Genomic DNA, 14,424 nt, shown 5'->3' with positions numbered 1-14,424 from the left:
CATGATGGACCACAGGACTGTAGTTTTAGGTCAGTAACACCTCAAAACCTGTTCCTTTTGCAGTTTTTTCCCTAGAAGAGGTATATGGTCTATAGCTTTGGTCTGTGCATAGGGCTAAAGGCCACATCCCCTTGACTTAAGGCTTGTTTAACTTTCCTATGCTGCTGCAGAGCTATTGGTTTGCAGATAAGGAAAGTGTTACAATTTTAGCTCAGTCTAAAAGAAAAGGATAGGAGAGTCAGCTATTAGGTTCTCCACTGAGTTACTCTCTGCTTGGTGGCAGGGTTGTCCTTCACGCTGATCTCTCAAATGTGGTAATAATAACAGTAAAGCTTTATTTTTACTGGTTATCAGCCAAAAGCAACAGCTAGGCTAAATCAGAAAATACCATTCCTTCTGCCTTTGCAGCACGTGTGCTGAATCTTTGTGCTGTTGCTCTGATACTTCTCCAGATCTTTCCTGAGGAGACAAGGGGACACGGAGACCTTCATCCCACCCCAACCTGGTCTACCTAACCTTGGCCACTGTCTAAGAACACGCCTCCTGCCCTCTTCCCAGCGTGCTCACCAGCCCTCCCAGTGCAAATCAGCAGCACCTCCCTTCTCTCCTATCTTGCTTTTGGTAGGTTTTTTACAGCTGCCTGTATCTGACTCTAGCTGTTGATACATCATCTTCTATGTGTGCGCGACAGTCTGCTCTCTTTTCGAGGAGGCCCCATCACAAATAAGTTGCCAAGTTTGAAACCACAGAAGAGAAAGGATGTGTGTCTGGTCCCGTAAGGGCCAGAACTGGGAAAATGCATGGACTGATTTTCGTGCGGGCACTTTGCTTCTTTCTGGAGTGTAAGATGCTCTTTAAAGAAATAATAGAGACTGTCTCACCCAAGGTGTTGAGGACTATACTGAATTTGGGTGGATCTAATCTCACTTGTTTATGGTGTGTTTTTAAGGAAAGAGATCCTCTGCAAAGGTTACAAAGCAAAAGGAAGTCTGGCCCTCCTACTGGAATAAAGAGCGTGCTCCTGGCATGCTGATGGTGGATGGCCTAGCTTTCCCGTTGTTTATGTGAACAGTGGGAAAATAATCAGGAGATAAATGCTATTCAGACAGAATTCAGAGTCACTTTGGATGGTGTTCATCTTCATTCTAGACATCTGCAAAGTAGATGTGTACACCAAGCTGCCCGGTCTGCGTTTCTTTACTAGGCAAAGGAAAGAAATTGGCACTTGTTTGAAGAATTTTCAGGGGTAAGTGAACCTTGCCCTTTGTGCTGTTGACTGTACACAAGAGTTTGGGCTGAGCTGAGATGCAGATGTCTGTGGTGAGATCCCACCCTTGGTGTAATAAAATCTTGGAGGAGATCCTGGGACCCAGGGTTTTTTCTGCACTGTGAAAGGAAGATGTGGAGCACAGGAAGACTGTAAACAAACAATCTATTAAGAATAAGAAAGTCTTGTTAAGATTGTGACTATGGAAGAAAAGGATTCCTTCCCTTTCTCGAAGAAAAGGATCTGGGGGTCTGGAAGAAAAGGATCTGGGGGTTCTAATTGACAAGCAGCTGAACATGAGCCAGCAGTGTGTCCAGGTGGCCAAGAAAGCCAACGGCATCCTGGCTTGGATTAGGAATAGTGTGACCAGCAGAAGCAGGGAGGTGACAGTCCCCCTGTGCTCTGCACTGGTGAGGCCACACCTGGAGTGTTGTGTCCAGTTTTGGGCACCTCAATACGAGAGAGATCTCGAGGTGCTGGAGCGAGTGCAGAGGAGGGCAACGAGGCTGGGGAAGGGCCTGGAGAATAAATCCTGTGAGGAGAGATTGAAGGAGCTGGGACTGTTCAGTGTGAGGAGGAGAAGGCTGAGGGGAGACCTCATCACTCTCTACAGCTCCCTGAAAGGACGTTGTGGAGAGGTTGGTGCTGGTCTCTTCTCACAGGGGATTAGTGACAGAACAAGAGGGAACGGCTTTAAACTGCAACAGGGGAGGTTCAGACTGGACATGAGGAAAGAATTTTCACAGAAAGAGTGGTCAGAGAGTGGAATAGGCTGCCCAGGGAGGGGGTGGAGTCACCATCTCTGGGTGTGTTTAAGGGTCGTTTGGATGAGCTGTTGGGGGATGTGGTGTAGGGGAGAACTTTGTAGAGTCGGGCTGAGGGTTGGACTCGATGATCCCGAGGGTCTTTTCCAACCTGAATGATTCTGTGATTCTGTGATTCTACCAAGTTGACACAGAGATGGATGGGTTTTGAATAGGGAAAAATAAGTGTAACAGACCCCTGTAGTCAAAACACTGCAGACAGCAAGTCATGCATTTCAGGGCCAGCTTGCTGGGCTGTGTAGCCTTAGGACATGGATAGAAAGCACCTGCAGGGCGTGACAGTAGGTGCAAATGATGGAAATAGGATTTTCTAGGAAGGCAGGTGGTGATTGAATAGCACTTCTATTTTTGTTTTTTGAGGTCACTCTATTTGTTTTGAAGTCATTCTAATTCAGGCCTGGAAGGGAGCAGAAATTGGGGGTTTTGGCTACAAATTTGGTTTGAACTTTAACTGAGCGGCATCTTTCCGTGGCAGTTAGCCATGCAGCCACGAGGAAGGATTTTGAAGGGCAGTAAAAGGCAGCATTGGCAGCGTCCCGCGGGCTGCACTGACGGACTGGTCATGCACAAGTGCCAGAATGGCCTGACCCAGGCCAGGGCCATCACTGCTGAGCCTCTGCCTCCCAACTCCTCGGGGTAACAGGACCATGGGGCTGTGCCAGGGAACACCAACTGCCAGACAGGTACAGGGACACTGGTATCCTCTAAGGACAAATACACAAAGTCCCACGCCAGGGAAGAGATGGCCTGGCTCTGCTCTTCTGTTGACATGCTATGTGGCTGTGTTTTTGTCTGTCAGGTCCTTGACAGCAGACCTCCAGGAGGAGGGGAACAGTAAGTCACAAGGCAAGAGGATAGCTGCGCGCTTCCAAACATCCCTGTGGGGAGCATCTTACCAAGATCCTGCACACTCTGTCAGCGTGCTAAACAAGTTATCCATCACTGAATCAAAACCTATTTAGCAATAGCCTTGGCAGCCACAGCCTTGGCAGGCACAAGTGAAAGAAGGAAACCTCTTACGAAGGCTTAAGTAGGGCTTTTCATCCATTCCCCAAGGCACAGATTCCTTGTCCGCTAGCTGCTTGCTTGGCAGAAACACTGGTTTCAAAGAGCCTTGCAAAACAATGTCTGGCAAAATCTATGATACAGGAGTAAGAAAACAAATTGACTTCTTCTGCTTGGAAGGGCTTATTCTTATTTGAATGCTCTGTAAGACAGTTTCCTGAAGACCTCAGAGTGACAGTACTCTTACAAGATGTTGTGCTTGGAGTAAGAATTAAGTAGGATTTCTTTCTGTTAATGCAGACGCCTGTATTCACAATAATTTTTGGTTTACATGGTTGATGAGCTAGAATTATTTCTTGTAGCAGAGCCAATTGCTGAGATAGAGATGTATTTTGATGTTTTTCCATCTCAAGCATGCCCAGAAAGCATGTCTTAACTCTTATATGTTACTGTTTAGAAGCTGAGAGAAAATCCTCTAAACATAGCAATGGTTGCAACACTGGTACAAAATTGCACCCTTTCCCTGAACCCAGCATGAGAGGAGGGCTGAGGTGGAATTTACACAATAATTGACTACACCTTGCTTACAATACTTTCTCTGCTCCGGTGTTGCACTGAGAACTGTGAAGTGGCTGAGGAGATTTTTTTTTTATGAGCAGGAAAGGTGCACATCGGGTCTAGAGCAGCACTTCTTGAAGTTAGTTCCTAAATCATACGTCTGATGTAGTTGTTGTTCTGCTGGGTACCACGCAGCTCTGCTTCCCCAAGCTGACGTTTGCTGCTGCTGAATTTGCTGCTGGCATTTCTCCAAATGGCAGCGCAAGCTTTCCCAGGCAGCCGGGGTGCAGATCCCACAGTAATATGTGGAGCGACAAGTACTGTAGCCACTCTCATCCTCCTGCCCAGAAGCAGAATGATTCACTGTGCATTATCTGATGACTGGCTGCGGGGCATGCTGCGCTGAGGTCCCTGACATCCCACTGGAAGTCACATCAAAGAGGTCCCATGTGCTGCTGGAGGTCCTGTGCTCTTCCAGGGTGGGTAAATTTGCCAGGCCCATGTCAGAGCCTGCAGAGAAGCTGAGGCAGGTCTCCATCTGGCCAAATCCTGTCCCAAAAAGGAGGATTATTTTGAAGAGGACTGGCAAACTGAATTCCTGTGGCAGATAAGGTGGCTTCTGTAGGGCGCAAAAATATGGCTAGAGAGCAGTTGGGAACCAACAGAAGTTTGTTTCAGCCACAGCTGCTAGACTGAAATAGCAAAAAGATCCTTAACACTAACTAATTTGTCAACCAGTGGACAAAAGAATTTCTTGCACAATTCAGAGCAATATGCTAGCTAACTACATATGTAAGGAAAGGGTTTAAAATTGCACAATGTGCTGAGGAATGATACAAGTGGGGATTTTGTCTCACAGCTATTGGCAATTAGAAGGACCGGAGAGATAACTGAATTTGCTCTGTCCTTCATTCCATGGAGCATGGGGAGACTCAACCACAGCGGATACCACAGGCCAAAAGTATTGCGTGGGATGTGTCCATGGCAAGGAGAGACTGTGTGGAGAGCAATTCAAAGAACAGTGATTTTCTGCGTGTGCTATGGCATTGTGGAAACCATATCGCAGGAAAGGTGTCACATGGAGAACATTTTGTTGAGCTAATTGGATATTAGGAAAAAGTTCTTCACTGAGGGAGTGGTCCAGCACTGGAACAAGCTCCCTGGGCAAGTGGTCATGGCACCAAGCCTGTCAGTGTTCAAGAAGCATTTGGACAATGCTCTTAGATACGTGGTTTAACTTTTAGGTTGTCCTGTGTGCAGTCAGAAGTCGGACTCAATGATCCTCATGGTCCCTTCCAGCTCAGGATATTCTATGATTCTAACTACTCTGAATTCAGTGACTGGTTAGGTATTGGTTATTTACTTCCAAACTTTTATGATTTATGTCGTGTCTCATGTGGTGCAATGCTCTAAGCTTTGATTCCAACCACTCCACTTACAAATGTTATTAAGAAAACAGTGTTACTCTGAAAGCTAAGATAATGCATAGAGTTGTTTTTCTGTGCCTTTAAAAAAGAAAAGCAGTGAGCTAACCTAAGCAATAAAGGTATGCCAGACTTCCTACATTTAAAAGGTTGAGCTCTTTTGATGTAAATGTACTTATCTTAAATTGCTCAAAACAGGAACTTCATTTCTGTGATGTAAACTTTTTTCTTAACAATTTGCTTAGTGAATATAGCAATACAGAGCCACTCTTAAAAGTGAATATCCACAAGACTTGGAGATTTAGAGCAGCTGGCTTCTGTTATTCACAGTTCACTTAGACTGGTTGGAATGGAGCATATATGCTCTTTTCTCCAGTTGCTGGCTTAGGACTTGCTAAGACAGAAGCGCCCAGGAGACTTTGGGGAAACTCATTCTCGTTTAGCTCTGTAACTGTGAAATGTATCCAGAAGGATGTGTGTTCTCCTACTCAGAAGAACAACTGGGATTCAAGGCTAAGCGAAGGAGATATCTATATTGCAAAAGAAGATCAGGTTGCTAGTATAGATGTGGCTCATGATACCTTCTGTTAGTGTAAAAACAAATGGGATGGGGTACTCCTTTCCCCTTGAGCTTCCTCCAACTGATGAGAGACTCCTGTTTTCCAAAGTGTGGAAGATAGCTTTTCATTTTGTCGTTGGATGTTTCCTTCATCTCAAAATCCTTCTTCTGGGTTTTTTGGGTAGCAGTTGTTATAGCATCTGTACATCAGGAAAAAACCTGCATGTCCCCTTCTCCTCCTGCTTCCAGTGCCCCATAAAAAATAACTTATTGTCTCTCACTCACCTCTTCCCAGATGTTACGTCTATCTGGAGTGTAAATAACTGAATAACTTAATACTTATACACGATGTGATACATTTGATTTTAGAGCATCAAAAATAGGTTCTGACATAGTGTCAATATCAAAAGTGAAGGGAAATGCTCTGTTCCCATGAATTCAAGGTGAAGCGAGCACTTTGATGTGAATCTCAAATGAACACAGAGGGAGTGGTCCCCTCTAAAGTAGTTCAGCCGGCACCTGTAACCTCTTAAACTGCAGTCATATCTCTCATGTGAATCAATATTTGAACCAATATTTACTTAGGACTCAGGCAATGATTTATATGGAAGTCTTGGTATTGCAACAACGGCTGTGTTACTCAATCAGATTCCCAGATGACTGGTTAATACATAACAAGCCAAATTTGTAAATTCAGTTGGCACAAGTTATCATCAGAAGGGAAAGGAGAAATTAATGATATCATATTGTATTTAATTCATAATTCTACTAAATACCTGTAACGGAGTACCACATGCTCTGGTTAAAGAGGCAATGGGTTTCATTCTGTTTTCAGAGGGCTTCTAATCTAGATTAATTGCTTGGTGACCATTTTCTAGTTGTCACAAGTAATTGTGTTACTCCTCTGTGTCAAAATGGAAACAAAATAGGATTAAATTAGTTAATTACAAAATGCCACAGTAAAAAACTCCACAGTGTGCAGCACTATTCCAGTAACAATTAACAGTGCGCTTAATTCTGGGGTCAAAAACCAGTCCACAGCTTTGAAGTTCAGGTATATCACAAAATCACTTTGGCTATATATAAAGTTACTTTCACCTCCTAGCCATTATCAGTGATTTTTTTCCGAATGAAGGCCATTTGTCTGGATCATGTGGAGCGCTTCACAGAAAAATCCACTCCACTCATTTTATGCCAATATGACAATAGAAAGATTATTGAAAGTCTAAAGGCCTGTATGATAACTAGATACTGTTAGTCAAAGATACTAGGGCAAAGGACGGACTTTGCAAATGCTATTTGATCTTTTGGAAGATGTTTGGGGTTTTTTTAATAAAATAAATCATTACAGGAAATTTAGAGTGATGTGTTTCCTCCTACAAACGGAAATGATGAGTTCAAACTCTTCAGACAGGCTAACAAATCCTCAGTGTCTGTGTAAAATGGACAAGACCTATACTTTTCTAGGTTTCAAGCTAGAAACCTTGAAAATCAGTGTGTGTGTGTCTGTATGTCAGGAAGAAGAACACAGCCAGCTCCCTGAAATGCTTTAACTTTTTTTCTCTGCTGATCCTCCTGTATTTACCCTGTCTGCTCTTCAGCACATAGACGCTCTAAGTCCAGTGACTGCTTCTTTGGCAGGCAGTTCTCCACGAATAATCATACTGCTGCATATTTGGAAATATTTTCTAACTTAATGACATTTCTTTAACCTCAGGCTGCTAGCTGTTTTCACTGGGAAGGAACAAATGTGTCTGAGGGAGGTGGATAGCTGAAGCTATTGCCTAGAACGTGTATCTTGCCGCAGGCTCTGCCAGCAGAGCCCCCTCGCTGCCATTGCTGCAGGCTTGGCCCCCAAAGATTCAGAAACCTCTCTGCTGCCTCCTTAATCCAATTGTGCCCATGATAGAGGTTTAACATCCCACTAGGAAATAACCATCTAGAAAGCAGTCTTTGGCTTAAACAATAAACTCTGCCAGGATGCCATAAAAACTATGCCAATTACTAAAGTACAATCAGTGCCCACCCAAGTCAAAACTTCAGTGTCTGGAATCCATATCTGGAATCCACCCTTTTACACAGGAAAAAACTGCAGCATGCTTGAATAACCAGCAGTACTGGAGTTGCAAGTTCCATCACAAATCAGTTATTTCAGCTTGGTATTAGTCCTTTGCTATGCATGCTTAGCATAGCAAATTGTTGCATAATGAGCAAAAGGGGAGGGGAAAAAAAAGATATTTTAGAAGCCCAAGTCATTTTAAGATTAGTTTGTGATCTACCTCATTATTTGGGTCAATAATAGATTTTTAAAATGTTTTAGAAACATATGCTTGTTTTTGGTTTACTAGCGGCTGTTCAAGCAACATACTGATGTGGGTGTGCTCTTGGATCTTTTTATTGTGCTGTATTAAATATAGAGCATTTACTATCATGTTAATGGCGGCTACATGAACATAAGAAGGAAGTCTTCTAATTGGCTTTGCTTCTGCTCTGTCAGTGCAGGTGCCCAGGGAATGCTCTCGAGTTCTTCACAGCATACAGACTCTGAGCGTTGAACACAAGCAGTGACAGTGCCTGATGCCTCGTTATAGAGCATCAGCAGCTTTGTCCTACATGATTCTCTACAGCCTTTTATTAGTGACCAGTATTACACCCATGGTAATTAATTCTGTGGCTTTTTTTCCTCCTCCCTAGTCACCACATCATACCTACCTCACATTAGTCCACCCGCTGTTGGGGGAACGTGCCCCAGCTTGTGCAGGCGATTTGCCTGTGTTGCACTCAAAACAGCTAGAGGTGGCTCTGGCATGTTCTTCCTTAGAACAGGTTTCTTTGGCTCACAGCTATACAATTCCACCATGGAATTCATAATGCAGAAAACTGTTAGTCCAAGGCTGGCTACAGCAGACCTATTGGAAAAGATGCAACAGTTTGGAACTTTCTGAGTGTTCTCAGTGATTATTGTAGCCACTTTTAACCCTAGGAAGAGTTGCCAAAATGTGCTGTCACAGAAAAGAGACTGTATCCAGTTTCTTTTTCCACTAGCAGGCTGAAATCTATCCCAGTGAGGCTGCAAGGGATGTACGAGTGAGCCTATGGACCAGGGGCAGGCCTGCTCTTGGACAAGACAGCAGTAGGGCTCTGCTGCAAACCAGGGGCAAGAAGGGGAAGCAAAGAGGCCGTTCCTCTGCGGCTTGGGGGGCTCTGTCACAAAACAACAGCAGTGGCAGCCCTCACGCAGGACATCCTCCGGCAGGCGAAGCGAGCAGGCAAGGCCCTCCTGATGGGTGAGGAGCCCCGGTGCCTCCCCAGCACTCCTCCAGCCCGCAGAACCCAGCCCAGCCCTGACCTGACCGGCTGCTGCTCGTCCAGAACTAATAAAACCAGAGTAGATTAAGAAGGAAGAGAGAGCCAATTCTGTGCAGGTAGAGAACTGGTTACTATAGCAACTGTTTCCTTCTTTGAGCATAGCTTGGGAGGACTCCCTTGCGAGGGGATTTCTGCGCAGTCCCCGGGCTGGGAGGGGAGGTTGCTTCAAGAATCTTGTTTGACAAAGGCTGCGTGGCTGCACTCTTGAACTCTGCTGGGGATCGGGGGGAGACGGGATAGGTTTGTAGCAGAGTTTGACGCTCGTCCAAAAGCAAACCAGATGTTGAAGTGCCTGAACTCATGGGAGAGATTACTAAACCGGGCCTGTATTAAAAGTGATGCTCACCTCATGGTGTATTGTTCTGTGGGTTGCAGATACATCTGAAGCTGTTACTGTACCACAGTACCCCACACAACTAGGAGTTTCAAAGCTGGAGTTTTTAAGAGAAATAAGAGAATATTTAGCTAATTCCTACCAGATTTTTAAATCTCTCTGAAGTCCTGAGAAAGTTCCCCAGCCGGGTTTCTTCAATGAGGTGAAATCGGTACAGAGTAAGAAATTAAGTAAGTTGTAATATAATAAAGGCTTGGTCAGTCTGACTCCAAGAAAAGTCGTTCTCTGGGACCTGAGCCAGGTCATGTTATCTCAGCATACTGCTCCGAGTACCTGGCACTGTACAAGCTCTAGGTCTTTGTGGTTATCTTAGACCAACATAGCAAATGAATGAGTGTATTATCCTTTCAGTAGGGCTGCTTTCTGGTGTAAGGCTTTCCTTGCCTTCACAGGAGACAGATAAATACCAAGTCAGTGCCTACAGTAAATCCCTCATCTTTAGCCTTTGTTAACCCTGCGTGCTCTGGCAGGTATACGTCAGGGGCCAAAGCTGCACCTTAGTTTTTTGCTGTTATTTTGTGCTGGAAACTAAACATACACAGAAGGAAAATAAAACGACCTCTAATCATCTCAAATTTAGTCCTGAAATTCTCTCTCTCTTAGGGTCAAAGCACAGAAGATGTTGGAAATTCTTTTGATAAGGGATGAGCAAAGGGGGCTTGGGGTGAAATACTCCGCTCCTCTATTCTCCCTAGGCTGCTTATTGCCATTTTTCCATGCAGTATTGTTGCTGGAGGCACGGACCTAGGAGAACATTGTCTGCCACAATCCCACCACCCTTCCTGTCACCAAGGAAGGGAGCGTAGCTGTGCAGTTTCTCTCTTGCAGCTGCATCTTGCCCAGGTGGCCAACACAACTTCAAACCGTCATAAGCCCTGGCTTTCAGAGTAGCATTTTTTTGGCGGTGGATGCAGGGAATAAGAAACAGCAGCCTTAGTTATTTGTTTAAAATTCATGAAGGATCTTACCAGACGTAGAACCAAGGAGTAAAAAAATGAAAGCAGGCTCCCTGCTCCAAGTGCAACTTGAGCGCAGAAGTGGGCTGAGAGTCTTTTGCTATCGCAAAATGCTCCCCTGTGAGCAGTACGCTGAGGAGGTGAGCCAAGAGGCTGAGGGACTCAAGGACAGCCCTGAACTCTCACCCACACTTGCAACGACTGCCCAGTTCCCATGTCAAAGTCTCTGGCCTCAGCCTAGTTTCAGAAATGGGATTCCCAAACTCAACAGCAACCCGCTAGTGGTCCGTAAAGAATGTTTATCGACCACTGCTATTAAGAAGTCTGCAAGTTTTTCAGCTGAAATAAGTATCTGCATCCTTCTACAAAAGTGTCATTCTCTCTGTGTCATGTGGCAGATCCGGCCTTAGCTGGCATTTGATCTCGCCAGTAAAATCTGCTGCTGCTTGGTATGATAGCGAGAAAGACTTGTGAAAGAAAACTAAGTGCTTTATGAGTCAGAATTCTAGACTTAGCTCTTTTGTGAGCAGTAAGCAATTTCTTCTGCACCACTGCAATTGGGGTGAATAAAATCGTGCATCACTCCAACTGCAATTCCCTTTGCTGCAGAGACACAAGTATTACAGAAAACTGGGAAAAATATTCCAACAAGCTTTAGTGAATTGCACAAATTAATAAATTAACAAATGGTTCACATTATACTGTCATAGAAAAGAGACATATACCCTCTCCTGATTGAATATATGATTAAGACTGCATCGGGAACCAGTGGAAAGTAGAAATTTCCATCAAGACTTGGCGCAGAAGCGTCCCCATTACTCTGAAGGAAGCGGTGGACTCGCTGACCATTATATTCCGTTCAGCCATTGAAGTAACAGATTACATGGTGGTGGTACGGGACTGAGGGAAAAGTAAACTACAGAGAAACAAAGTTGTTTTTACAGTCTGAGGGCAAGGAGATTTCTGTGACGAGTAGTTTTGTCTCCCTCCATACTGACGGCAGAGGTCATACAGACTTTCAAGCCTCTGCTCACCCCAGAAGAAGGGATGTTAGTCCAGGTTGTACCTTGCTTACAGCATAATTAGTCACCGTGTGTTTGGTCTGTGCCCTAACCCTACTTATCTCACCATTACTTCCTTCACAGGCTTTAAAGCTGGGTTATCCCAGGGATACAGCTGGCTGAAGAATTACTCTCTGAAACGGTCTCATTTATTTGATGCTACAGTAGATGGACTCAAGAATTGAACATAGCTACAGAACCCATGTCTGCTACTACAAAAGTGGCTAATGCAGCCTGGTTGCTATGGTGTAAAATCTGACATCAGGAACATGAAGACACGTTTGCCTTTTTCTGTTACTTAAGACGATGGCTGGTTGACTGACTAATCCATTGGGTAGGGTATTGCATTGTTACCGAACAACAAGGTCCTTCTAGTGCACAAGAAATGGAAACAGGGGTCAGTTGCTGCTGAGAACATAATCAGGTTGCTCAAGTCTCAGTCCGGTGTTTTAATCATTCAGTCTTGGAGTGTTTGAGCCAATAATTCAGTATTTAATTCCCTTCTTTGAGTTTTTTTCTGATGCCTTCTAGGCTTCAGTATATTCTGATGCTAGCAGAAGCCTTAGTTTTGTTGAATTTTACTATATGCATTATCTAAGTGTAATAGATTCCTCCTTAGGAACAGGAAAAAAAATCACATACACAAGAAATAGGTTTGTTTCCCTTTTTTCTGATTGTTTTATTTGAATGTGGACTTAAAACAAAAAGTACCATCTTAGTAGCTCTAGAACGAGAACCTCTCTTTTTATCCATTTAAAATACACTGCATGAAGAAGAGCAATATAAATCTCTCATACGTTGCTCCTCACAGAATCATCGAGGTTGGAAAAGACCTTGAAGCTGCTCCAGTCCAACCATTAACCTCACACTGACCGTTCTCAACTCCACCAGATCCCTAAGTGCTATGTCAACCCGACTGCATGCTTTGAGCCAAACCAGGAAAGTTCCTGCATAAAAGCAGAAAATTATTGATTTTCATTGCAAGATGAGCACCTGTCTTTTTCTTTACTCCACTGGGCTTGCATCATGCCTGCAGACCATTCACCTCTGGCATCACTGCCTAGGCTTTCAATAAGACCAAGTCCATGCCCCTGCTGCCACACAGCTTCCTGCCCGTTCACATCAACCGCGTTTGAAATGCTCAATGGTGGGATCATGTGGCTGAAGGAACTATTACCCATGAGATAAAGATGAAAATCAGCTTAACCAATAATGAATTCCCTAACCAACATTTACTTTCTGGGAATAATGAAAGAAAAATAATTTTGGCAAATAACATACCGATATGCCTTCATATCAACTAATCCCGCACGCCCTTATGATTACTCACCTTTATTTCTATCATGAGTTCCTCTACTGCTTTGTTCTCACCTTTATTGTGCTGTACATGCTTGCAGCTCCCCAGAAGACAGACTGTGTTTGTCGTAAACCACTCTGAACGGTTTTCAAGTGAGTTACACCCTTTCTGTAAACTCAGCAATAAATTACAATGAGTTACTAGCTATTAATAAAGCGTTAAAACAACAAATGATGTAATGAGCCTAAAGGAAGTATGTGTATGGGCTTCGTATGGATCCAGGAGGCTTATCAAAATGGAAGTCATTACAGGACTGAAAGGCAAGCTAGACTGACACGAAGCAAGGGTGTGTTGTAATCAAAAGGATATAAAACAAATAGAGACATAATTTTCCTATCTCCTTCTAAATACTTTGAGGCTTTGAAAGAGATTAGCTGAGGTTTTGAAGCAAAGCCTATGACTTGGTATGAACAAATGTCAGTGAAACGGCCAGTATCAACAAGTTGGTCTTCTTGTCTAGTAAAAGTGGATAGAATTCTCTCTACCCAGGAAAAACAAATCTTTTGTTTCTCTGACTTTTCTGCCTTCTCTTTCCACACTAATAGCAATCTAGAAAAAAATCAAGTAACTCTATAATTAGGAAAAAAATTAAAAAGTCCTGTTACTCATGCTATGACAAAGTAGTGTGAAGCTTGAGCACTTGGAAACAGAAGGGCCAGTTTGAAAGGCAAATTTTACTGGTATTTTCACCACTTCTTTCCACATGTAGAAATGCCATCAGCGTCTGTTGCAGAATGAGCTTTCTCCCTATAGAACTGTTTTGGTATTTAGCTATTCAACATCAGTGACGTTGTCAGGTACTTCAGCAGGGACCTGCAAAAGGTTCCTCCGCAGCCCTGTGTTGCCATCTCCAGCAGGCACTGCATGTCCCCTCACCGGCATCCTATTGGGGTTTTATTTCATAAATAAGGGATTTTATTTCATAAATGATGAGCTGAAGCACAAAGGTATGAAAAGAGAATCTGTGTTGCTTCTGTTCCAGTTTGGCATCCCTAACCCATACATCACTCTTCCTCTAAACCAGGGTCTGGTATGCCTCAGCCGTGACAGTTCTGGTTGTGCGGAAGCTGCTTTGCCAGCACAAAGCAGTTCTGAAGCCAGTTCTGAAGCTTTCCTGCCACTTCTCAGAAAATCCCTGGGCTATTTGGGGGTTTTCCAGCACTGGAGTGCCGAAGCGAAGTGTGCAGACAAAATGAGGGAGCATCTCAGGCAGTGAAACAGTCTGGGGAGAGATGAAGGAAAGAGTGTATCAGGCAGCCAGCAATCCCCAGCTTTAACACCGACCACCATCATAGTGGCAACTATTCCTAAAAGAGCCCACAAGCTTCTCTTATATACAGTAAAAGAGCATCGAAGGAGAACAGCCAAGGGAGGAAAAAAAAAAAAAATCAGGAAGTGCAAAGGTAGTTCAAAGCTTAAAGGTGATTTACTCGTTTACTGCTCACACGGGGCAATATAACATATCAGGCGACATTCTCATCGCCTCCAGCAGCAGGAGGGCCGGGAGAGCCGCGGCTCCTTCCCGCCGCCTGTGACAGCCCCGACACTCCTCTTGTGCTGCGAAGGGCTGGAAGGCGGGTGCTGACATTTCCCCTAACAAGAAAATGTCTTTTCACCGCCAAAACTAACAAAGAAACTCAACTTCAAAGC

The sequence above is a fragment of the Strix uralensis genome, chromosome 15 (assembly GCF_047716275.1).
Source record: "Strix uralensis isolate ZFMK-TIS-50842 chromosome 15, bStrUra1, whole genome shotgun sequence".
Lineage (NCBI taxonomy): Eukaryota > Metazoa > Chordata > Aves > Strigiformes > Strigidae > Strix > Strix uralensis.
The sequence above is the reverse complement of the archived record's forward strand: the minus strand, read 5'-3'. Positions refer to the sequence as shown.